This window comes from Calidris pugnax, unplaced genomic scaffold, assembly GCF_001431845.1.
Source record: "Calidris pugnax isolate Ruff unplaced genomic scaffold, ASM143184v1 scaffold14, whole genome shotgun sequence".
Taxonomy (NCBI): Eukaryota; Metazoa; Chordata; class Aves; order Charadriiformes; family Scolopacidae; genus Calidris; species Calidris pugnax.
In genome coordinates this window covers 2166919-2191986 of record NW_015090793.1, presented here as the reverse complement: position 1 = coordinate 2191986, position 25068 = coordinate 2166919, and the positions used below count along the sequence as shown (strand labels likewise).

At 39.4% G+C, this 25068-nt stretch overlaps 1 protein-coding gene across 2 annotated transcripts in view; it reads left to right on the top strand.

The window, feature by feature from the left end:
• LOC106884614 (chromosome unknown open reading frame, human C4orf50) overlaps positions 1-25068 on the top strand; it is a 71554-nt gene that overhangs the window by 23098 nt on the left and 23388 nt on the right. The window contains exons 9-10 of one of the 2 annotated variants that reach the window (XR_001411269.1): positions 16195-16318; positions 20735-20911. The gene's annotated coding sequence lies outside the window, so the exon portion shown is untranslated. Of the gene's footprint in view, positions 1-527; positions 1439-16194; positions 16319-20734; positions 20912-25068 lie in introns of those variants that run through there. The other variant, XM_014936121.1, reaches the window with a different exon arrangement.

The following is a 25068-nucleotide window of genomic DNA, read 5'->3' as shown; positions in this document are numbered from 1 at the left end:
AAATTTACATTAAACAGAGATGTAACGTTTTTTATGATCAAAATTTCTTAGAACACTTGAAGTCACTGAAACCTATGAATTTTTCAGTAGCCGGGCTGCCTCCCCATTTTCTTTTCACCCCTTTTTTATGATTTACTTTTCTTTTAACTGAGATGATTATGCAACAATCTATTAAAGCACTTTAACTTTTACGTATAACCCATTTCTTCAGTGTGCGGCAGCATGTTCTGAAAGAACATCTGGCTTGAGTGACTGTTTCCTCTGAAACTTAAGGAAAAGCCATGTCATGGACTTCCTAGAATACCATTTTACAGGATTTTGGGGGATAGTTTTGCTGTTAGGGTTTCTTTAGTGTCTTAGGATTTATTATTTTTTTTTTAATAAGCTGACCTGCGGCAGGATGCTCAATGTACTCCCATAGGTGGTAGTATCTGTGAAATACCATCCTTCAGTTGTTATGTTTAAGTAGCAAATTGGGGGTTAACCTGAGTTGTTTTACTGGACATGCTCCCAACCACTTTTTTTAGGTGAACGCTTGGGCATCGTGAGTCCAGTAACAGCTGAGCTTGGGGGATGGATGATTCGGACTGCACCCTGTGCTGCCAAACCCCCGTACCTGCATGTGGGAGAGGTGGATGTGGTGCCAGGCCACCTGCACTAGCACAGCTGTGACACTGCTTCCTCGCAGTCTGGCTCAGAAATAGACGGGGTCTGGGCTGCATGAACCTGTGATGGATCCTGCTTGTGAGAAGGGAGGAGGAAAGAGTGTGCGTGTGCCGGGGCATTGATGCTGATTGATGCTGGGAAGTTTAACTGAGCGTGTTTGTAAATTCCCCAGGACACTGAAGTGTCATTTCTATTGGGAACTGACCAACCAGAGTTAATACTTTTGGAAAACCTCTGTTATTCAAATCTCCCAGCTATCTTTATTTTTATTAGAAAGGGGTGTTTTTAACACACGGTAATATGTGACACTGTTCCTGTGCTCATCCTCTGCCTCCACTGGTTACCCCAGTTGGTTCATAGTATGTTACTACTTTGTTTGAGGCTGCTTTTCAGAAGCTAGAAACAAAATTACTGGTTTTGAAGAAATATTAATGCACACACTCGCACTTTAATGTGGGAAACCCCTCTTCATTTGCTAGCAAGGCAGCCGTGCAACTGCTTACAGCAGTGAGTGATTTAGTCTTCATCCAGCACCTCTTTAGAAAATACACACCAGATGCCACGGGAAATCACCCCTGGAAGTGATGTTTTGGAGCACTGTCTAAGCAGAGCAGACACCGGTGAGGTTCCAAAATCTGGGCTTCTGCTCTCATGTGTCTTTTGCTTCTTCCTGATGCCTGCCCAGCACTTCTGAAGACAGAAATACCTGATACCCAGCCACCAGCTGCCTTATCAAATGTTAAGATATTTTGATGTGGAAAAATACTTGTAAATATTTAACATGGTAACTTTTATTTTGATAAAATGATGCTTTAAGAATTTGCACTTGTGAAATATTTTTTGAGCTTTATCTTGCTGACAGTAAAATGCAGAGCGTGGTAGTTCAGGCTGGAGGTCACATCATAATGCCTGAAATGTGCTGATAATAAGGGTATTAATAATAATACCCTGTGATAGTAAGATAATAAGCCTTTGTCATCCTAGTGTAGCTGTCTACTTTGTGATTGGGACTGTAGTAACTTACCGTGTAATTGTTTTCTCAGTCCAGTCCCTTTCTATCAAAGGCAAGTGTGGTTTATTTTAAACTATCAGACTTCATTTTAATCTAACTAGGTTATTTGGCCCCATTCTTCCTCCTGCTGGAATTAATAATTTCCTGAACAAGGGCTGCAGACGTGTACGGGTGTAGAGGCTGGAATTAATAATTTCCTGAACAAGGGCTGTACGGGTGTAGAGAGGGGAATGGACATTTGCAAGCATATTACCTGCATGGAAACACTGTAATGCAAAATGGACTCAAGCAACTCCTCAGGCAAATGGATTCTGTGCTGGCAATCTGTAGCGTTGCTCTGCAAGTCACAGATTTCAGTTAAAATCCTGTAGCCCCCTGGGTTTTTAATTTTTTAAGACACCCATTCTTCCTACTACAAAGCATTTTTTAAATATGAGCAGATACCATCGTTGCCGTTTGTCCAGCTGTTTCAGCGGCTTCTCATTTCTCTTAAGTAAAAATGTGAGATTTTAGTCTATGGAGTGGAGAAATGCTAATAATTTAACAGCAATCCGTTTGGAGTACTGCATGCAGCAGCATTAGAAAAGGTGGGTCAGCTAAAGGTTTTCTTTATTTAAACCTCTGTCCTACTCCATTTTTTCCCACTATTGAATGGACCAATGAGAAGTGATAGTCAGATTATGCCAAATAATTATGCACTAATTGATGTACAAGAAGATTAGATGATGCGTTGCACCATCAAACAAGCTCCTTCAAATTCTTCTAAATGCAGTCATTTATAGAAACCAGCTCTAAGACATTCAGTGGCAGGCCAGGTGGTTTGTATATTGGTGTCCTGCCAAGCCGAGGTCCTTTGGGAGTCTGAGCTTGCTGAGTGACTCATACAGAATAATTAATATTGCCCCTTATTCTGTAAATGATTTGGGGGTTTTTGAAATTGAGGGTGATCAGTAGCAACGTGCTTACAGAACACATCTGAAGAGTTGTCTTGTGTTGAATCACTTGCAATTTGCTGTTTGTCATCCATGGGCCTGCCTGAGCCAAATGACATTATCTGTGCTTGACTGGATGATCAGGACACTTGGAAGGAAGCTGGACACCAGTGTGCTCCCTCTCGACAGGCCCTCACTGAGCCTGCTTCCCATTCAGTCTCTTCCACTTACAAAGAACCTCTCTGAAACAACACAGAAAGCTATTTGCTGGGATAGACAGTTCACATCAAACGAGTGTTTATAACCATATTCAGGCAATATTTACCCAGTTCTTTTTTTCTAGACATGAACTGCCTGGTACTGAAGTCAAAATATCACATTTTAGAAGCAAGATCATCCCTTTTCTCCCTAGTTTTAACAGAAGAACTGTTTAGAATACAAATGCAATACGTGCTCACTGAGCCTGCTTCCCATTCAGTCTCTTCCACTTACAAAGAACCTCTCTGAAACAACACAGAAAGCTATTTGCTGGGATAGACAGTTCACATCAAACGAGTGTTTATAACCATATTCAGGCAATATTTACCCAGTTATTCTTTCTAGACTTGAACAGCCCAGTACTGAAGTCAAAACATCTCATTTTAGAAGCAAGGTCATCCCTTTTCTCTCTAGTTTTAACAGAACTACTTAGAATACAAATGCAATACAATTCAGGCAATATTTACCCAGTTCTTTTTTTCTAGACATGAACTGCCTGGTACTGAAGTCAAAATATCACATTTTAGAAGCAAGATCATCCCTTTTCTCCCTAGTTTTAACAGAAGAACTGTTTAGAATACAAATGCAATACGTGGAAATAGTAACCTGAAATGGTGCACAGTCCTTTTTAAAGGCTGTGTGAAAGATAAGCTCAAAAAGGAAACTTGTCATGTACCTGAGGCTACAAATGCACTGTAGGGATAGTTTGCACCCACTTCGGGGGATGAATTGGAATCTGAAAATCAAAAACCACTGTAAGGAATAGCTATTCTCCCATGACAGGTGTAAAAAAGATAGGAAAAGAAAACATAAATCCACCGTTTTCTTTTGACACTGTGCAAGCATTTTTATGTAATCAACGAAAACTAACAATTCTCCTGCACTTGTGCTATATCTGGTTTGCTCTTCTCTGGTAGAAGAGGTCATAAAGAGGAAAAGTAATGCCAGTTTTTATGTTGAGATGAAAAGAAACAGAATGACACTGTGCAAGCATTTTTATGTAATCAAAGAAAACTAAGAATTCTGCTGCACTTGTGCTATACTGGTTTCCTCTTCTCTGGTAGAAGAGGTCATAAAGAAGAAAAGTAATGCCCGTTTTTATGTTGAGATGAAAAGAAACAGACCACCTGTAATGACAGATCATGTGTATTTTTGGGAAGTTCTCTTTAGTCAATGCAATTAATAGAATCACAGAATCATTTAAGTTGGAAAAAAACTTCAAGATATAGAATCACAGAATCATTTAGGTTGGGAAAAAAACTTCAAGATTCAAGTCCAACCATTACCCTAACACTGCTAAAGTCCACCATGAAACCATGTCCCTGAGCACCACATCTGCAGGTTGTTTAAGTACCTCCAGGGATGGTGACTCAACCACTTCCCTGGGCAGGCTGTTCCAATGCTTGTATTAGAGTACTCACTTCCCTGGGCAGGCTGTTCCAATGCTTCTATTAGAGTACTCCTTTTTTTGGCAACTTATTTTTTTTATAGTATGAATGCTTTGTATTTTGTCTACACTCACCAGTGCATGTAGCCTCACTTAACTACCAAGAATTCACTATCCAAATTCAAAAGATAAAACCAGTTGCCAGTTATATTTTAGGAACATATGAAATAGACATGGTTTGGTCACAATCAGTGGAATGGATGTGGTGACGTGGTCTGCAATGAATGCTTTGTATTTTGTCTACACTCACCTGTGCATGTAGTCTCACTTAACTACCAAGAATTCACTATGCAAATTCAAAAGATAAAGCCGGTTGCCAGTTACATTTTAGGAACATATGAAACAGACGTGGTTTGGATCACGTGGAATTCATTCAGTGGAATGGATGTGGTCTGCGTCTCTCTTTGAGAACTGGTCTGTTGGAGAAGGCCTGGAAGGCACTGGAAACTAGGGAAGATGACAAAACTCAGTCTCTTAAAGTAAATTATGCCAATGTCCACTCTAAATTCTCCCAGAGATTAAATATTTGTAGAAAATGTAAAAGGTTGCTCTGATGCTCAGCCCATGGTAACTCAGTTTCATGCTTAGGACTGATATTTGTATGAGTCAGAACAAAAATGAGTTGCCCATGATTACATATTCTGTAGTCCTTACTAATTCCTGTTTATGTTTATTGGGTAGAAATTCTGATATGTAAAAGCACTGTCTACTATCTTCTTAGTAATAGCCTTTTCATTTATCCCTTAAGCTGATGGATATTAAAGCTCCTAATTGAAACTAGATAATGCATGAAAGTTTTCTACAGGGCAGACCTTTCTCTTGAGGCCTGATTAAACCATATTCACAGTTTGTACAACCATATTCACAGCAGGTCAGGCAGCAGGTATCGTTGACTTAAGTCCATCTTTCTTGCAGTAGCTTTTCTTTGGGAATAAAGAGGACAGGAAGGACTAAGACATAAAATGGAATATTTCAGAAACTGTGGCTTATTAGATTTAGCTAGGAATGTTGTCTTTCCCCAGTGTGTGGCTCTGATCCTATCAGTCAGGGTAGTGGTGAACCATAGAATAATATGTTTATTTAAATATAAATATGTATAAAATATTTATGTGCTTATATATATAATTGCACGGGGTTTAGCATAAATAAAAGTAGTATAAAATAATAGGGAGAAGTAACTTTTTGCAGATCTTTCTCTTTTTTTCTTTTCTTTCCTTTGTGATGTGCTAATAGAAGTAGGGACATGAGAAGAGACTTATTTTAAAGACTGAATTTAAACCTCAAGTTAAGAAGAAACTAAGACCTTGCAGTGGAAGTTCTGGTTGTACCTTGACTCCACTGCAGGTTAAAATCCAGGTATATATCAGTCTGTCTTCCCTTTCCCAAATACCCTGATTTCCATAGGAAGGAAACTCACTTGCATGCTCCACCTGTCAGCCCAAGTGTAGATGACAGTGGGACCAGGGCCATGGGGGACACTTGCCCTGTAGCAGTTTAGCTCCCTATTGTCTCTTTTGCTGCTGAAAGAGGGGAAGAAAAAAGATCAGTAGTTGAATAAAATATTCTCAGCACATTTTTGTCTTGCTTTTATGTGCATAAACTATTGAACCTTTACGAAGTAGGAATTAGGCAGCACCAGGGAAAATGCCAGGTTCCCACAGTAGGATCTAGACTGACTTGCACCCTTGTTAAAGGTCTCTTGAACTGCAGCCACTGTCATACTTTGTGCAATGTAACCTCCCTTTGGAAAAGCTGCCTTTGGAAAGCTCAACATATTGTGGTGAGTTCTCGAGGGAAAAAGTTATGAAGTAAGCAGCTCTTAAAAAGAAGAGAAGAAAAAAACAGAAAAGAAAAAAAAAAATGGGAAAAAAAGAGCTGGAGGATCTTATTACAGAAAAAAAAAAAAAAGGGAAAAAAAAGAGCCAGAGGATCTTATTACAGACGATGGGTCAAGTTCACCAGGGTGCCACAGCAGCTCGGTTTCAGTCTGGTGATCCAGAGCAGCTGCAAACCTGGCTTCTCAGGCACTGGAATGGTGTTTATGTTCAAGCCATTAGTGAATCAGGTCACACATGTAAGGATGGAGAAGAGAGTTCCTTTTTTTGATGGGTTACTGGGAACGTTTAATCAACAGTAACTCAAAAATTAAATCGTTATCTGTTCTGCCTAGTCACTGCAGTTTTGGTCATGATGTGAGAACATGGAGCAGAGTAAAGGGGAATTTCAGTAAAGGTTTCCTTAAAGTTTGTTTGGGTTGGACTTGTACTAATTGTACTGGGACAAGTGCGAGCAGCTTTGAAGGGCCGTGGCTTCTCAGCGTATGGCTTTCTGGCAGAGCCTTCTTTAAGTGGGAAGCTCCTGAAGCACGTTGTTGCATTTTGTAACGTGGGTCTGAGTTGCGAGCAATTCTTTTTCACCCCTGGTGAAAGACGCAGATAGGGAGAACGTGGCCATCTTTTGTTGCCCTCCCTTGCCCCCACCATCTGCTGGGTGTTGCCTCTCTCTGTTTTCCCATCTGTGGGCTGGGGGACTTTATCTCTCAGCAGCCACATCTTTGTTTCCAGCTGGCTGCAGACAGTCCCTTCTGGTGAGCAGGCTTTAAAATCTAGGGGTGAGGCTGCCTACCTGGAGGGTACCAATAGTTTGTGACTGTTTGTGCAGGGAGCTTCGCTCAGGGGGCACCAAGCTGTTCTTGTCTCTTGGAGGATATAATTTTTACAAGAAACTGCAGTCCAACATGTAGCTACTGTTTTCATAGTGAGGGGCTGGGTTCTGCTTATTTCTCCCACCCTTACAATTGTACGTGCCTTTTCTGTGCTGGACATGATCGTCAGATGATCTGGCTTCTGAATGAACAGCTAGTTAAAGATCTTCTGTGGATGGTGGATCTTTTGCAAATGGCTGTTTATAAATGTGCAGACAGATTTGTATGATGTAGATGAGCTAGCGGAAATAAATAACAAATCCACATGGAGTCCCTGACAGTCCTGAGAAATCTGAGCACTTGATCCACAGGACGGGATTCATCTCATCATAATGTAGGTCTTAAACAGGTATTAGATGATTTACACTCTAGAGGTGCCTTTTCAGTTCACTGACTATATGGATGAGTGGAGGGGGACTGCCTCAGATGTCAAGCCTATGCTGCAGAAGGAAGGGAAGGTTATTCCCACCCAAAGTACTTTAGTAGTGAATGTGACCAAGGTTGGGTCACATGGGGCTTGGTTGTGGCGATCTGGTAGTGCCTAGCAGGAGAAAGATTTGCCATTTTCCTTCTGTGTCCTAGGTAACTGCTTTGAACACTGGACTAGCCTTCTCTAAGAGATCAGGGACATGAACACACTTGGGAACCTCTCTTTTGTGTTGTTCTAGCTCTTTTTTGAACATTCTGCCTATGTGCTTTTGAACTTTTACTTTGTACTTAGACCTTGGATTAACTATATAGTTTTGTCTTAATTTATAGTGACTGACTCTTGGATTCACTGTAAGATGTTTAGGTACTGGTTTATAAACATATTAAATAGGAAACAAGGTGTGTATGTAGATCTGAAGCCTTGTTGACCTGACAAATTCTCCTGAGGCCCTAGGAGATCAGAAGCAGCATTCATCAAGTGAGGCATTGAGCATATGCTGTATCTAGTGCATGTTCAGGAGCTTTTGCATAAAAATGAGCAGAATTCACTGTTCTTTATGTGTGCACTGCTATTGTGGTTTTTTCCCCTTGAACAGTGTAAAATAGGACAACGCAGAAGAGAGGGCAACAACTTATAAAATAGTGTATTCAAACGCGTGGTTTCAGCCTGAGCTGTGGAGAGTTTTCTTCAGTGGGTTAGTACTTGCAGTCACTGCCGTTCTCCTGGGAAATCACATAAGCACATGTGTTTCCTTCAGAGGGCTTCTGACCTCTTTTGTGTTCTTCTTCTTAATTTCTGTGTCCTAAGTAAGGTGATATTAAAACAAATCCTTGTTGGTATGCTTCCTTGGGAGCTTTGCAGAGCGCAAAGGAAGGAAAGTAGTTTCTGCTGCTTCTAAATTAAAAGCAATTGCTCAAATTCCTGCAAGTCTCTAAAAGATAACATCTACTAAGAACGAGTGCTGCTCTCTGCACTGGCAAACTGGATGCTGGAGAGAGAGTTATGTGATTGTCAAGATACATCTTTCAGTTTAATAAACTGTTTTGAGAGGAAGGCTCTGCCTCAGTTTAATAGTAGCTCTTGGAAAAAAAATTTCTAAGCTCTAGCATGAAAATAAATACTCCTTGCCTATTTCGAAGTAAACATACTGCTATTTTCTGCAGCACTGTTGTACATTGTATGTTAAGCCTTTTATAAACAAATAGCATATGAATAACAAAATTGCCTTAGTATTATTAGGATTAATAACTTCTGCTGTGGCTAAGTCTGACCCCTTTTGAATGTGAAAACATTCATATTTTATTTCCTGGCCTAGCTTTTCCCTCAGAAGAGGTTGTCTTGTCTGTAAGACTTATTTGAAATGTCATGATATATGACCTACTATGAATTTTACTGCTTTTGAGTGCTCAGTTGAACAGAGGTCGTAGCAATATATTGTTTTGTGCATCTCCACTGGATACTCTGGAAGCTTAACATCGGGGGCTCCTCCCTGCTCCAGAACGATTGTTTGGGGACTGATTACCAAGTCACAGGGTTGTACGAAACGTCTGAGTCTGCTTGCCAATCTCCTCCTTGATTTTCAGTGGAAGGAATTGCATTTCCATTTCCATCTGTGTGCTTTACATTGTGACCCCTATGCATAGGGGTCTCCCTTCCCTTCTGTCCCTTGGCGGGGCGTTCATGCTGCTCCCACAGTCACTGTGCCTGGTGTGTCTTCCCTTTGCAGCGAAGCCATTACATCCCTGGCCATCACAAAGCTGACACCCATCTATCAAGGCTCTAAGAGAATAAAGCATCAGCCTCACAGACCTCAGGTCCGAGGAGCTGCACCACTGCCCTGTGCACGTGAAGCCATGGGATCCTTGGCATTTTTGGATTGCTGCAGCTGAACTCTGTGTTATCTGTTAATGACCACGCCATTAAAAAATCAACTTCTAATTTATTGCCTAATTTATAGGCCCACCTGATAGACCTGTGACACAAGTTGAACTCATGTTCAATGATTAATGTGAAATAAAAGGTAGTGTTACATGGCCCAGTTAAATTAAATGCTCTTGATCTAATCCTGACATTCAGCCACAGCTGTTAGCAGTTTTATGTCCTCATAAAAGACTGTACTTGTGCTGCTGTAGGTTTTCATGGTAAAAGAAAATCGTATTATAACAAAATAAATAGCCAGAGCTTATATAACACAATATGATAAGACATAAACATCCATAAACATAATCAGAAGTTTATAGGAGGATATGCTTAAGTAAATATGATTTTTACCATATAAAATATTTTGAAGATTTTTCAAAGTTGTAAGGAGGTATCCAGATTTCATTGCCTTTCCATTTTAGTTGGTAACTAACTCCTCTTACGTCTCTGAAAATGTCCCCTAAATTATTGAATTTAATTATACATGCCATATATAATCATATAGGTCCAAAGATGAAGATTCTCTGTGATTTTTAAATTTTATTTTTATTCAGTACAAATTTCCAATTGAAATATTTACCTATGGGGCGAGTACCAATAAAAGTAGCTGAAGAACCTTGAGGCGGTTTCGCTGGGACTTGGTAACATTCACCTTTGTAAAACCTGGCAAGCCATAGGGCTGCTGGAAAGGCTTTTTGTCACCCTGGGCATCAGGAAGCGGCTGCAGAGCTGACTGATGCGCTACAAGGACAGTGTAATCCTCAGTCACATGTTGGGCTTAATGGGAATTAACAGATTCCAGAGATCTTAAATGAATGTTCCTATTAGGAAGGACACTTTTCTTCTCCCCCATTTTGTGTGTCAAGATCAATATCTCATCAGGGAAACCTTCAATACAGGATATTTTGAATGAGCATATGATAAATAGTATCCTCTTGACTGCACTTGGGCTATAGGAAAAAGAGTGTTCCTGGTATAATGAGTGGTAAGTAGAACAAAGATCATTTGGGAATAAAATGTAGCTGTTTGATCCATTTGATAATTTCCATCTGGATGGCATTTGCTTCCCTCAGAAAATGGAATGAGAGCTGCCTATTTCTAGGCAATCTGTTCAGTTTCTTTCACGGGAAAGGACAGTTTAGCTTTTCCTTCCATATGGGCATACATTATTACATCTAACAAACATGTTGTTCATCTTTCATTTTATTCAGGCCCTCTAAGCAGTCTAAATTCCTGGGTGGGTTGGGATGGGGATTGAATATCCCTTTTTTCCCCCCTTCTCTCCAGAAATCAATAAGGGAGGGCAAAGATCCCCATTACTCTGTATAGACAGGTGCTGGTTAATTTACTAAAACAAAGGAAAATTTGCTTGAGGGAGTGGAAAGCAAGATGATGATGGGCCCAATGATGCTGGAGGAATACATATCTGCAAAGGTCTCTGCTATCATGGGATCCGAGTCAGGGAATCTCTGTCATAAATTAAGCAAGTTCTGTCTCAGGATTCCCCCTTTGGAACAGCAAAATATTCTTAGCATTAAAAGAGTCGTTATAGTCACAATGTTGTCTTGACTAACCAAAGAGAGATTATTTTCTTAGTACAATGAGGTGATACTTGTTGATGCTGTGTTTTTGCCACTGCCCTGGGACTACTGGATCTTGTGCATTTTTAGCAGCTTTTTGCTATCTGTGTTTTTTTGTCTGAGGCAGCCTGGGCCCTTTGATTAGATTTCAAGAAGATTCATGTATCAGAGGGGATATGCTCCCTTCTGATACCCTGGGTGGGCAGCGAGGTCTGCATCCTGCTTCTCTCCCTGAGTGTGGGATTCGTTCCAGCTTGAATTCCTGTCACCCCAGACGTCACGATGTACCCGAGTGCACTAAGCATGTAGCACTGCTGCTTTGTCCTTGGAAGACTTTTATTTCATAAGTGATTCTGTTCTCTGTATGATAATTTTTTGGAAAGTGCTAGTGTCTAAAATTTTTGAAAAAGTACTGAAGTATATTCCCACTATCCCCATGCATATGAAGGAGCAGTAGGATTCACTGCTATGCTGGTTGTAGTTGAAGAGGACAAGCCTATTTTCTTAAAATTAAAAACAAACTTGGATTTTTTTTTCCTTTGACAAATCCAGGTCATGTAGTCCTGCAGAAATGGAGTTTTGTGTGACTGAATGGACCCTAGGAAAGTGTGAAAAATTAAGAAAACTATATATTTAGTTCCTGGTGTTTGAAGGCCACACCTCCTTCATCCTCTTCTCACTAGTGGTCTCTAGATACTGCTTATTCTCCCTTTCTTGGTTTGATTTTACTTGCTGGGCTCTTTCAGCAGCAAGTGAGTTTTTCTTTACCACATCCAGCATCCCCAGTGGATGCTGCTGGTCTAAACATGTCTGGGCAGCTGGACTGGAAGCTCATCCACAGATCGGTTCAGAGTTAAAAAAGCCTCTTGTTGCTGCCACTGATAATCTTTTGCTCTGTCAGCAAAAGCTGCTACCCCTTCATCAGAGCCACGAGAGCATGGATGGTTTCCAAATGTGCTAATTCAGCTGTGATTCTAGCAGCAATTGCTCCTTAGCATTTTGCACCTGGAATTATTATTAATTTTCGTCTTTATCAAACAGCTGTAAATTGAGACCTCTAGCTTGCAAATACTTGTGTGATCTAGAGAAGGCTGTGAAGGATAAGTGCACTCCAGTTTCAGTGGAGGTTTATACAGATCCAGGTAATGTTCAGTTAGGGCCTGTTTCTTGGGGAATTTCAGTGCCTTGGCAATCACATATTTCATCAGTGAGTTATGAATTTTGGATTTCAGTGTCTTACTTGCTGGTTATGTTCAGACTGGACACAAGTAACCCAAGAGGGAGCAAGCTCTGACTACTTACACAGTGGGTTTAGTGTGAGTCCGGGCCTGAACACTCATGTCTGGGTCGTGCAGTCCAAAAGACAAGCGAAATTCTTAACTTCCAAAAAAGACATTTTTTTCTTGTTCTGACCTTTAGCCATCTGGACCAGTGAACAGAGCCATGTCACAGGCAGCTGGTAGGAAGGCGCTCAGCTCTTTCACAGCCTGCATCTGATGTGCCTCCTGGGTGGGAAGGGGAGTCCCACCACACCCCACCTGCCACCTCCCTAAACATGAGGTTTTGCTGGCACATTGAAACCAAATCTCTCTGCTGAGAAGTTTTGAGATTTCTTGTGGCTGGGAAAAAAGGGCTTAGCCTTAATTCCAGGCCAGCTTGGCTGTCCGTCCCCTCCAGGAGTGCTCCTAAACTCTCACAGTGACAGGAGGTGATGGAAAAGAGTGTTGATCAGGTTTCTGGTTGCATGGAGTCTCATTATTCATGAAGTCCACAAGCCACAGTAAAAATACTAAGAATTTAAGCCTAGCAGGCTGAGTTGGCTGAAGGTGTTTCTTTTGTAGTCACTTTAAAGGAGGTGAGGAGGGAGAGGAAAAAGATGTAAGGGAAGAAATGGTGGAAACAAGAATCCATCCAGCAGCAGAAGCAGGGACTGCTGGAAAAAGAGATGAAGTTGTGTTGAGGACGAAGGATTAGAAGGAAAACACATGCCAGGCAAGACAAAGATTTGAACTTGAATCCCTGTTTCTCAATTCTGATTATTATGTTTTATAAATCGGTACATACTCTTAATTCTTTAGTACATGTTTAATTCTTCAGTAAAACATAGTTAAAGCCAGAAACATTATAATTTGTGGTGAGGATACAAACAAGTTTTTCTAGTGATGAAGGGCTTTTTATGCTGCTAAATGATCTGTATCAGAAACAAGTAATGTAAGTATTGTAATCGCTTGTCTTCAAGTTTGTGTTTCGGTGGAGCATTTTCAGTTTGTTGAAGGAGGAAAAGCACTGTAAAAGCATATATATTCTGGATTGCCTTATGTCATGTCTGTGTTACTCATACAGTGATTATGAAGGGAGAAAAAAACATTTTTTGTTAGATTTCTTATGGGTGCATTATAATAAGCAAATGTCATGGGATACATTAGGCTGTTCTTCCAAATAGGAGGAAAAGGAGGATGTGTGGAGTCTCCTTCTGTTCCCCAGAGTTTTAAGAACTCATGGTTGAGCCAGTTAATGCACTCGTTTTTCCTGTGAAATTCAGTCTCACCATGCTGGAGGCCTTTGTCCCTCCACAGCACACAGCCAGGATTAGAAATCATCAGGCGGGTTGACTCAGATGTGCTAAATAAAATGAGACAGCAAAACGTGCTGTGTACCAGGGGCAGGGAAACACGTGTGCCCGGCTGCGCGGAGCCCAGGTGCTGGAGGACTTTTTGGGGAGGGGAGAGGGAATGGGTCAAAAAGAAGGAACAGATGTTGTCTAGGCAGGAATTCCCATTCATTTTGTTTACTCACCTGGCTTTTGAGGAAACCCCGTGACAACATGTGTTTTCAGCTGACAGCCTTTTTATAAGCTCAGCTGTGACAAATGCAATCCCTCATTTTCCATGGAGAGAGCTGATGTCTGTTACTGCTGTGTCCCTTCAGTTGCAGTTGTGAATTTTCTGGTTTTTTTCTTCCTCTGAAAGTGGCTTTACATGAGACAGAAGTAATATCTGGTTTGCTAACACAAATTAAACAGCCAGCTGAGATTTCTTTCCTTTGCCAGAGCTCTTAGAGCTCCCTTTGTGCTCTTTAAGATTTTATCCAGACCCATCAACAGCTTTTTCAATCCTGGTGGTGCGTGACAGTTGGTTCTGGCTAGTATCTCCGCTCTTAATGAGTTATTAAAGCGGACAGCATCATTAAGAATTTATTTTATTCCTTGAAGCCTTTTTCAGACCTTTATGTTATGAGACAAGAGTGGCTACTGCTGGCAAAAGAGGCTTTGCTGCCGCAGAGTCGTGGCAGCCAGCACAGCTGTGCCCGTGTGGTACCCCCAGATGTGCTGATGCTGTGCTGGGGGCATCCTTTCAGCAATTAAGTTACAGCAATCAAATTCTTGGTGCGCTTGTGTTAGGCATGGTTTCCTGAAAATTGGCTTTATTCGCACTTGCAAGGTTAAGTCCTCATGTGTTCCACTGGAAAACGCCGAGGAATGGCGAATGGCCAAATTGTTATGTTGTTTCTCATTCTTAGAGAATGAAAACGTGCTTGTGGATAGAAGGATAGAAATATGCTTGTGGACAGAAAAGGGTGATCCATAAAAAAAATGAGCCAGGAGCTCTTGGAGAAGACAAGAGGGTAGACTGAGACTCTCCAGGGCTTTCATCGTTTGCTGCTCAAGGACTTTCTGAAGCAGAGCTGGTTTCTGTTTATTCAGTGAACCTTGATGGATTTTTCTTTTATTAGGTTGTCAAGCCTCTCTCGAACCCGCATAAACTTTTTGTACATGCAGTATACCATGGAAGGGAGGTCCACCACTTAATTACATGTTAAGAACCACTTTGCTATGAACCTGTTACCGATGTTTTCACTAGTGCACCCTGGCTCTTATTCCCAGTTTCCCTCTCCACTTAGACGTACTTATACCCAAGAATCAGTCTTCACTCTAGAGTGTAAGGTTTGCACAAGGATCTGTCTAAGAAACAGCAGCTTTGTTTACTGTTAGCTCGTGAACTCAAATCTCCAAAGCCTTTTCAGGCCATATATAGAATAAACATTTTTGAAAAGTCCTAACACCTTTCTTCTTCGAAGTTGCAGGCTTTAGTGTAAACGGCCAATTGCTATTTTTTTCTTTCTTTTTAAGTAAGAGAAGGTACTCACTGGGCCAACTCCAGAGCACTGCCAAAACATTTGGAGGTACAACTAATATTGCAAGTGGTGGTCCTTATCAGAACTTGTAAGATAAACCTGGCAATTACAGGTAGCAGGAAGGTGGACTAAGTTAGAGAGTAAGGAGGTACTATTTCTTTTGTATTCCAGATACGTGCTTCTATTTGAAATATTTGACATTTATTATCTCTCTGTCTCCTCTCTACAATTCCAGACTATTTTTCACTCTGGGAAGACTCAGCTTCACAAATTATTGTCTCAGGTTAATACAAATCGGGGCAAAGGGAATAGGAAAAACAGAATGAGAGTCTCTTCTTGTCAGCTCTTTAAAGCCGAATTAACAACTTCATGATTACTCTTAATTTTTCAGTTACTACCTGTTCTGAAAGAACCTTTAAAGCCAAAGTCTTTTTGTTTTTAAGACACATTTCTACCTGAAAATGCCCAAATACTCATTCTGCTGTCAAATATTAAGAAAGACAGTCAGCCTTTTCTGGTTGAAGTATTGTTTTTTTCTGATATTCCTGCCTTGAGAATTTAGCAGCTATTTTTTCAGATATTGTCTGTTTTTCCATGCTATACTATTACACCTGCTTCTTTTTGCTCACTCTTTTGTCTGTCAAACAAAAGAAAACAAAAGTCCCCTTTCATTACAATAATTTCACTACCACGTGTGAAACAACATTTTAATGAAAATTTTATTAGAGTGCCTAGCTACTGCAGAAGATAATGACTGAGATGAGTAACTGTTAGTGTTTTTCTAATCACCAAAATCTAGGATTAATAGGGAAATTCACAGTACTGATAATGAAGCTTTGATACTGGAAAGCTGTGTCCCTGTTGAACCAAAGCATTTAAAGCATATGTTGAAATTGCGTTGTAACTTGAACGCTACATTGGCCAGAGGGTTAACAATTGACAAAACAGTAAGAACTCAGATGAAATGTTGTACTGAACTGGGGACACTGTTAAATTGACTTTGTTAACTAAAAAAGATAAAAGCTCCAGTGTCTGCCTTTACACTATGTCAATGATTTGAAAAGCTAATGAAAATAGTATTCTTGCTGTATGCTTTTTGTTTTCTCTCCAGGGATGACTTCGCCGGTTGGTTTGGTTATTAAACAGTGGGGAAATGCAGCCTGGTGGTTGGTTCCGAGCATCCTGTAGATGGTGAATTAGGATTTTGCAATATGACTTTCATTGCAGAATACAAGGTAGGTTCAATACAAATGAACATTTAATATTTTATCTCAAAAGACATTGTGTTTTATTTAATTTTGATGCTACTTTTTTCTATAGGTTCATTTAGATAGAGAAACTCCTGTATGCTAATTTTTTTGAGTGTTAATTTTCAAATACAGCACATTGATCTTGAAACACTCAATAAAATCAATATAACCATTTCTGATGACAAACGCAGATCTGACATTTTTTGCACAATGATCACTGACATATAATCTATTCTGTTGCCTTACCAAAAAAATTAAAAAAGCCAGCAAACTAAGTAGAAATTTGTCATCAGAACAGTTTTAGAATCCTCTATTTAAAATTATTCTTAATATAGTTATTATATTTTTAGCTGGAATACCAAGTTTAATTACATTTCCTATTTGCACTAGAAGGCTAGATTTCTCACTCTTCTTTGGTTCTGGTCCAAGACTTAGATTTAGACAGGACTTGGGTTGTAGACTGTTGCTGAGTCATCCAATTCGTACCAACTATTTACCTGCCTCTCATGAACTGTGTAATGCTTGCTTTGATCACATTCAAGATCCCCACACTCTTAAATCAAGATCACCATGCCTTTAAAATCCAGCAGCTTTATTTTTTACTGAGGTACAGAGAGATTAAGTCCAAGGTCATGCATGGTCTGCAGCAAACCAGGGTATCAAAGTCTGGTCTAAACGCAAGGGCAGTGCCCTAAGCCCTGAATCTTCTTATGTCAGGAAAGAAGAGTTGACAAATTATGTTTTGCCCAATACAAATAAATGTATTAAAAGCTGACATGTAATTTTAATGGGAAATTGATTTATTTGTATTAAATATATTTTTTTTGTGAGAAAGGTGCTAGAATGACTACGTGGGAGATGCTGGAATCCTATATTCATCAATAGATACAATAATTTACATTTATAGAGCTATTGAAAACTTGTGTAGGCTTGAAAGAGATACATTTCTACAAAAATGGGAGTTTGTAGTCTATACTTTGATGCTTTGGTCACCTAAGTATTTGCATTACTATTCACGGAGGACACATCTGGTTCATTAGGGGAGTCTGCTTCCTTCTACTCGCTAGTCCATCTGCCCCTATCACAAATCAGAGCGAGTTTCCTCACTTTCACAGTAAGTTCAGTGTTTCCTCTGGTCAGTCCTATTATGCCCCTTGCCCTTTTCACTCCCTCCACTGCCCCTGTAGTCCTGTCAACCATTTCTCATAGCTCCTGACAGCTGGCTGGGCAGGAGAGAGTACTTGCTGCAGCTCACCTGGCTCTAGGTATGGGTTCATTTTAACCAGCACACGTGCTGACTGATCCAGCATCACCTGCCCCCTTTTTTTCTTATGAAAACTGAAATCCCTTTCCAATTAACTATTGAAAACGTGTCCTATTATCGAGAGATAAATTTAGTACATTCTATTCTTTATACTTCTTTGGTAGAGATGCAATATTAAAGGTACACAGAGTGTTCTGCCACTAATATCTGTAATTCGAAATTATGTACCCTTTGCAATTCTTCCACATCTTCCTATGCATAATTAATTTTAAATATATGTCTTTGCTGCCCTTTCCAGTTCTCTAAACATAATCCCAATGAATGCAATGTCAGTACTTCTAGTCATCCTGTCATTTGGACTTATGCATGTATTATCTGAAATGACTTACGAACTTTCCAAGGGATGTTGTTTCTGTCTTCTTAACAAGGGCTTGATCCTGCCTTGCTAAAGACAACAGTAGGCTTATTTTTCTTTATTAAGAACTGTTTTCATACTACAATAACTTTCATGATTTGTGGTGTAAGAAAGATCTCTGCATATACACACACATTTACAGACAGCTCTTTAAGGATGCTTAAATTGTTTGTGTTTCATCATACTAAGACAGTAGTTGAAGAATGATTATTGCTCATGGTTACCGTGTGTTTGTGTCTGGGTTTTTTTGGTCAGCATTTATACTGTGGTACTCAGGAGAAATTTTTGCAAGCAGAAATTGTAGTTTCATGGCTGAAGCCCTTGCTCAGCATTACAGTAAGAGCTGATTCTTCAAGCAGTCTCCTCGAAATCCATTGCTTCCTGAGAATTAAGTTTCCATGCAAAGCTGAAATTCAATCCAAGTGGCCCAGACTGAACTGAATGGACTGAAGATGTAGACACTGACTTAAAAGAGAATTTAGAGATATCTGCACAGCTCCCAGCAGAGAGGGGCTGGGAAGGAACGTGTGCCACTTCATTTATGCAAGAAATGCTGGGTTGCCATGGACATTCCTATGGCTTACAGTAACATGGGGCACAGGCAGACCAAGCTGGCAGATTCCTAGAAGAGCCTGGAAATGTACCTTTTGTTTGAAAATAGCATGAGGATTGCCTGAATGCCAAAGGAGTTTAATTATTTAAAGATGCTTAAGCAAGCCAGTTGCCTAAATATGCATGTGGGGAGGAGGGAAAGAAGAGTAGTGACTATAGGATTTGGCCAAATATATTTAGACTGGGCTTTAAATTTTTACATACACATTACTGCCTCTGGTTGCCTTTCTGCAGTCATTGGTAGGTGTGAATCTGAAGATGGAATTGGAACCAGACGTTAGAAATCTTTAATTGGACAATTTCTATTTAACCATGTGAAAATCAAAGCCATCGTGGGGTCAGAGAGACTTTTATGTTGCTTGTCTCCAAGTCTGACAGAACATCTACTTGTCACTTGAGTCCATCTAATCAAATCTTGATGAAGTAGATGTTATGAAACGTAAATCACCCTTTAATATCCACCTAGGACTTCATGACCACTAAAGGCAAATATCTGTCCTATATTAAATCACCTAAATGTGTTTTTCACATCAACTTTTTACCTGTTTTTGTTTTCTGCCATGGTTATGCCCAGAGGAGGAATTGTATAAGTCTGCTGTGAGTTCAGCAAGTAGCAAGGCAACCCAAGTCTTTGTTGAAAGACATTATTTATTCTATCAATATTTCATGTGGAGCAACCACTGAACTGCATAATTTGGTAGAGATGGGTGTGCTGCTCCCTGAATACCTCTAATGCTCTCATGCTTTCTTCACTTTTTAGAAGTGATATAAGAGAATAAACACTAAATGCTGTGTTCTGGAAAAAAAAATGTGTCGCAAGCTAATAGTAGGTGGTATTGCACATATATTTTCCTGGCAGTTTTTCTGAAACTCTCTTGGGGGCTCAGCAGTGTCTCTTAGCCCATTGGTTGCTCAGGGGCTTTACTGGTACACAATATGTGCTGTGTCTTCTCAGACACACATTAGCTTCTCCTGGGATTTGTGGTTCTTCCCCCAGTGAGCTCCTAGCTGACATCAAGTTAGTCATTGTAAGCAGTGGGGTGAGGCTAAGTTTGCTCTTGGTACCATTACTCGAGGTTAGCCTTCTCCATGCTTCTTGTGGGCAGCTTCTGAGTCTGCTATGGTAGTTCTTTAATAACATCATTTGCATTTATTACTGTAAGTACACTGAGATTAGGTTTATTTCTCTGAGCTACTTAGAGAAGTTCACCCTGACTGTCATTCAAGAATCCAGAAATGTCATAAACCGTATGGCCATATGATAAACTAGTTTGTCTTGCCCCTTTGGCCCCTCCACCTGATCTCTGCTCCAGGGGTTTCCTCCAGCACTCCATGCCACGGAGCTAGGAGCTGCCATTAAAAATACAACAGGCAAGGTATTTTTTTTCTGTTTCTTGTGAAATTCTCACAGATACAAATTGGTCCTTTGGGGATCCTATGAAGGGGGTAAGATTCTCTCAAGGGCCGTTAAATACAAGCATTTTTATGTCAAGGATAATTGTTAAAGTCCAAGATATTATTATATTCTCTCCCACAGGAAAGGGAGAATTTTTTCAGTGTGATTTAACACTTCTAGTTCTCTAAAAGATTGAGATGATAGACTTGAAGCCATAATAATTTTTAGCATGGAAAAACTAATGTAATTTTTAAACAATTTTAAGATCCTTTGTGAGCTCTTCACAGCAGGAGTCCAGATGCCAAAATCTAGAGCAGGGAAGCTATGAAGTACGTTGCCAAGAAGATATCCTACATATTTCTAAGGATTAACAAGTAGAGAATAAAGACTTTAAATGGCAAGGATTTAAGAAGACCAGCATTGATCACAAGTAATCTGATGCTCTGATGTAACTTAAGTCTTCCAGAATAAAAGAAAACTCAGTGCTATTTCTCCTCTGTATCTCATTTCATGTACCCCATATTATGTAGCTCACAAAGTACTGCGAACTCTGCTGCTGTCATCAGGCAAAACTCTTTTCAAGTCAAAGGATTAGTACTCATTTACTAGTTTGGTCTAGTACTGCATCAGAAAATGTTGCCTAGTGGATAGTATTGCTAACATGGCTGTACAAAGAGAATTAATTTCGCAATTAATATATTTTTCTTTTTCCAGACTGTCTTGGAAAACTCATGCTCTCTATGCACATTTCAAATCAGTGCTCAAACTGCTGGTGTTTCTGGCTTGGTTCCTGAGAAGATAACGGTCCAGTGCATTTGTAGGAGAGAAGTGCCGTGATTTGAAGTTCAGTCCAGCTCTGAAATGCAACAGAATGTTGCCCACTCTCGTAAGGTAGCAGTTGTACTCTACATGTGAAAGTTAATGATATTTATCCCCAGCGCATCTCTGTGTGAATCCATGCTATTGCCTGTTGCAAAAGTGTTTTTACTTTAAATATATGCATGTTCTAATAAGAAGACTTTTATGCCAAAGAACCTGTAAAGGAGCAGTAGTACATTAAGGTAATTCAACAGAAATGCACAAAATGGTTTTATACTACCTTTTTTTTTTTTTTTTTTTTTTTTTTTTTTTTTTTTTTTTTTTTTTTTTTTTTTTTTTTTTTTTTTTTTTTTTTTTTTTTTTTTTAACTGAAGCATCTGTTTGTGATTCCTGAGTAGATATCATGTGTCTGGGTGAACAGAGTTGCAGTGTCTCGTTAAAGGCAAGTTCCAAGTGACAGCAGATGGAGTTGGAGCTAGGATTAATTGTAAGGAAAGTGAGAGCTGAGGGTGTTTGGTTTCAGTTTTAAGAATCAAACCTCCTGCCTCGATTAACACAGATATTTGGATTTGATACAGATTAATCAGGAGATTACCAGAGCAGGGAGATAAAGAGCAACCTCAGATCACCTGATTAGGACCTGGTTTTATTCACTGTAACGTGGAAAAACTGTTAGTAAGGTCACAATAAAAGAGTAGTCAGCTAAGGCAAAATTTGCTGTGAGAATTTAATAAAATTAATATGTAAAGATCTGTGGGTTAGAAATACAGGCGGTTCAAAGTTGTGAGGAATCTCTGAAGCTTGGTTAAGAAAGTTATGATTTACTGAAGAAAGTAAGAGGCAGATGTGTCTTGTTGAAGAGTGGAGAAAAATACTGGCTAAGTAGAGAGTGTCTCTGGCAAAGAGATTCATGTTAGGTCCTTCCATGGTATTCCAAAAGTCTTTAAAAGTCAGGTTCCTGCAGCACATGAAGGAAAAGAGTGAAAAGATCAGATTTTCTCACCAGGGATGCTTGGTCTGTGAGATGTGACATCTGAGTTTGAGTTTTGCTGGGCGAACGTTTCGTAGTGCTGGCTACTCAGAGAAGTCCCCCTGACTCAGGCAATTCTGTGTTATACACACCCTAGAACACAAATGGAATAATAAATGCCTCCTGTTACATGCCCCTGCATGCACAGACTGACATCAGTAAGTAATGATAGTTGTTTAAGTGTTTTTATTGATTCAGTTTTTTAAATGCTCTGTAGCGCTTTTGGAAAGCCACCAAGCCAGTGCTTCAGCAGCGAGCTATGGAAGGTACCTTTAAAAGAATGTATATTATATTGTAACTTTCATGTATGTATAGGTATTTAGGTCTAAAGGTGATATTTTTTATTTTTTACCCAGGTCAGAGTGACTAATGTTCAGATGCGAACATGCTTTGTAATGTCCCCTTCTTGCTGATCTGTCTCCAGAGAGGAGATCCTCTAATTTATTACGCCTGGACATGCGTAATAATTTTCAATATTTTTCACAATGCAATATTTTGCAATGCAATGCCTTTTTCAACATGCAATAGTTTTCAAAGGGAAACATAACTTTCCTTTGTGAAGTTGTCTCCTTAAGTTGTATATTAATGTATGTATCACCACTTATGCAGTGCATCGTATACTAGTGATTCACTTTTTTCCAGAGTGGACCTCACTGATTTTCAGAAGGAGTAATGTGAGGAATAACATCTGCAGTGCCAAATTTATGAAAATATATAGATAGATGGCTAATTGGTGTAGTGTATACAAGTCTCTACATGTTGTAAATGCCTAATTTGCATTCAGATTGGATATGTTGACCTGACTGTTTAGTTTGCACTGTTGAAATGAATTTTCCAGTTTATGCCCTCCTTGCTGCGCTATATATAACACAAAGGCAAATTGTCTTTCTTCTAAGTGAATCTAAACTGGAAAATGCTCCCCAGCTGCTATTGGCTTTCAGTCCATCAAAGATATCCCAAAACTTGTGTGGAATGGAAATGGGGTCCTTTGTTCTTTCTGCTTGATCTGCTCCTATTGTTCTTTATTACTTGCTAAGTTAGACAAAGCAAAAAATATTAGTGAGAATTTGATGTTATTTTAAGTGAGTTTTAGATGGTTTTGTAAATCACTAAAAGTACCTTCAAACATCTCAATAGGTCAGGCTCTATGACAACAAACTTATTTTCAGTGCACTGCACCAAAATATTAAAAAATTGCCTAAATAAATTATTTTCCTTGCTCCTAAGTGCGTTTCGCAAAACAGGAAATACCTTTAAAAGCAGGTATTTGCTAAAAAAAACCAAACCAAACCAAAACAAAAAAATTTTGTAACCAGGTACTTTTCAGACAGTTGCAAACATATGGTCTCTGGTCTCGTAATCATACAATCTTGAAAAAGCTGTACCTGGGACAAAATGGTTATTTACTGTTAATGGTGTCTTAAATACTTACTTACATGCTTTTAGTTGCAATAAAATACCTCCTGTTAAAGTCAATAATAATATATAGTTCACTTCAGTTAGGCAGGATCAAAGCTTGAATGAATAAACAAGAAATTTCTGTCTTGCTTATAGTGCTATTCATAAAATATTCAAATTTTATCCTTTACACATAAGTAGAGCCTCCTGAGAGACGGCTTTGTTTCAACATTGTGAGCATGCTATACTATCTCTGGTTGCAAAACCACTGTAATCTGGAGGTGACAAACAGGAGAGATTAATGGCTTCAATTTGAACACATGCAGGCAAGTACCACATTGATCCTTTAACAAAGCCAGCACGGACATGATCGCCTGGGATTTAAGAAAGAAAATATTGGCTTGGTTCATGATCTTAAAGCACAGTCTTATTTAGCTTAAAATGTTTTTAATATCACCATAGAGATGGGACTACTCTATGTACACTGCAGTGCCATATCAGCAAAACCACTGAAGTGTGTGTTTAAGCATATGAAGAAATTTAATGAACTTCAATAACAAAAGATACATAAGTAAAGGTATAGATAAAATGAAGGGTTAATCAGGTGTTTAAACATTGGAGTGTTTCTTACATCCTTGTTTTTACAAGGAGACAATTAAGACACAGAGAGGCTGAGTGAGTTCCCCACCATTTCCCAAGAAGTCTGGGGAGGAAAAAGAAGGGGAACCCAATTTCCCTGTGCTTCAGACACTAGGTTAGACTCAAGAGTGACCTACAAAGTCACCTGTAAAATATAGACAGTGTCAGCATTGCAGTTTGTCGATGCAAATCCTGGTGAGATGGAAAAAAACCCCAGTCTTTGTACTACTAGGGACTTTTACTAGACATGTTTTTTGAAAGGTATTTTAGATAAGATATTTTAGGCTAGTTTTATCAACAAAAGTGACTGCAACTTTTAACACAAAAAGATCTATGAAAGTTTTAGGCAACACTTTGATACATCTGTGTATATTTTTCCCTGTCTTTGCATTTTTTTCAGAGACTATTTGACCCTTTTCTGCAAAAGATGAGAGAGATGGGCTAGGATTCAAAGGAGGGTTGCAGAAATGATGTTGATATATTTTAATTGCTAGCCAGCATGCTGTCCTCTCTAATGAAACCTTTTCTTAAGTCAATTAAAATAAAAGGCTTAGAACACAGGAGGGGTGCAAAGAGGTGATGAGAACTGATGTATAGTCATATTAGCTGGAGAGATATAATGTTCATTTTCAAAGGCACAAGGGAACACAATGGTGATGGGCTGAAAAAAAGCCCTCTTCTCATCTTTCTGTTATGCCAGAATAGGAAGAGTTTTTCTGGGTGGTTGGGATGTGTGTTGCAAAAAATGCGGTCTAAGACTTTCTGAAGATTAACTCGTGACATGAGACCGCAATCTAGAAAAGCTAAGCACCGTTCAGACCTCTGTGACAGTGTGACATACCCAGCACTTTTTAAGAAACAGGCCATTTAAATATAGCTGGCAGACTAAGGAAAGCAAATTTTAAAAATCTTAGCCAAAAGCCTTAAAATATCAAAGAGAAATAAGTCTAAATGTTACAAGTGTGAAATTAGACATACGGTGTGATGGTTTTTGGGTTGGTGTCAATTATGCAAGTTGATGGGAATTAAGTAGAACTCTATCAATACTGGAAAAGCAGGTGTATAGACCCAATTTAACCAGTTTCTGCCCTCCACAGTCCTAACTGAATATCTTTGAAATTAGTGGTTTTGCAGGAAAATGGCTGTGGACTAACAAAAACAA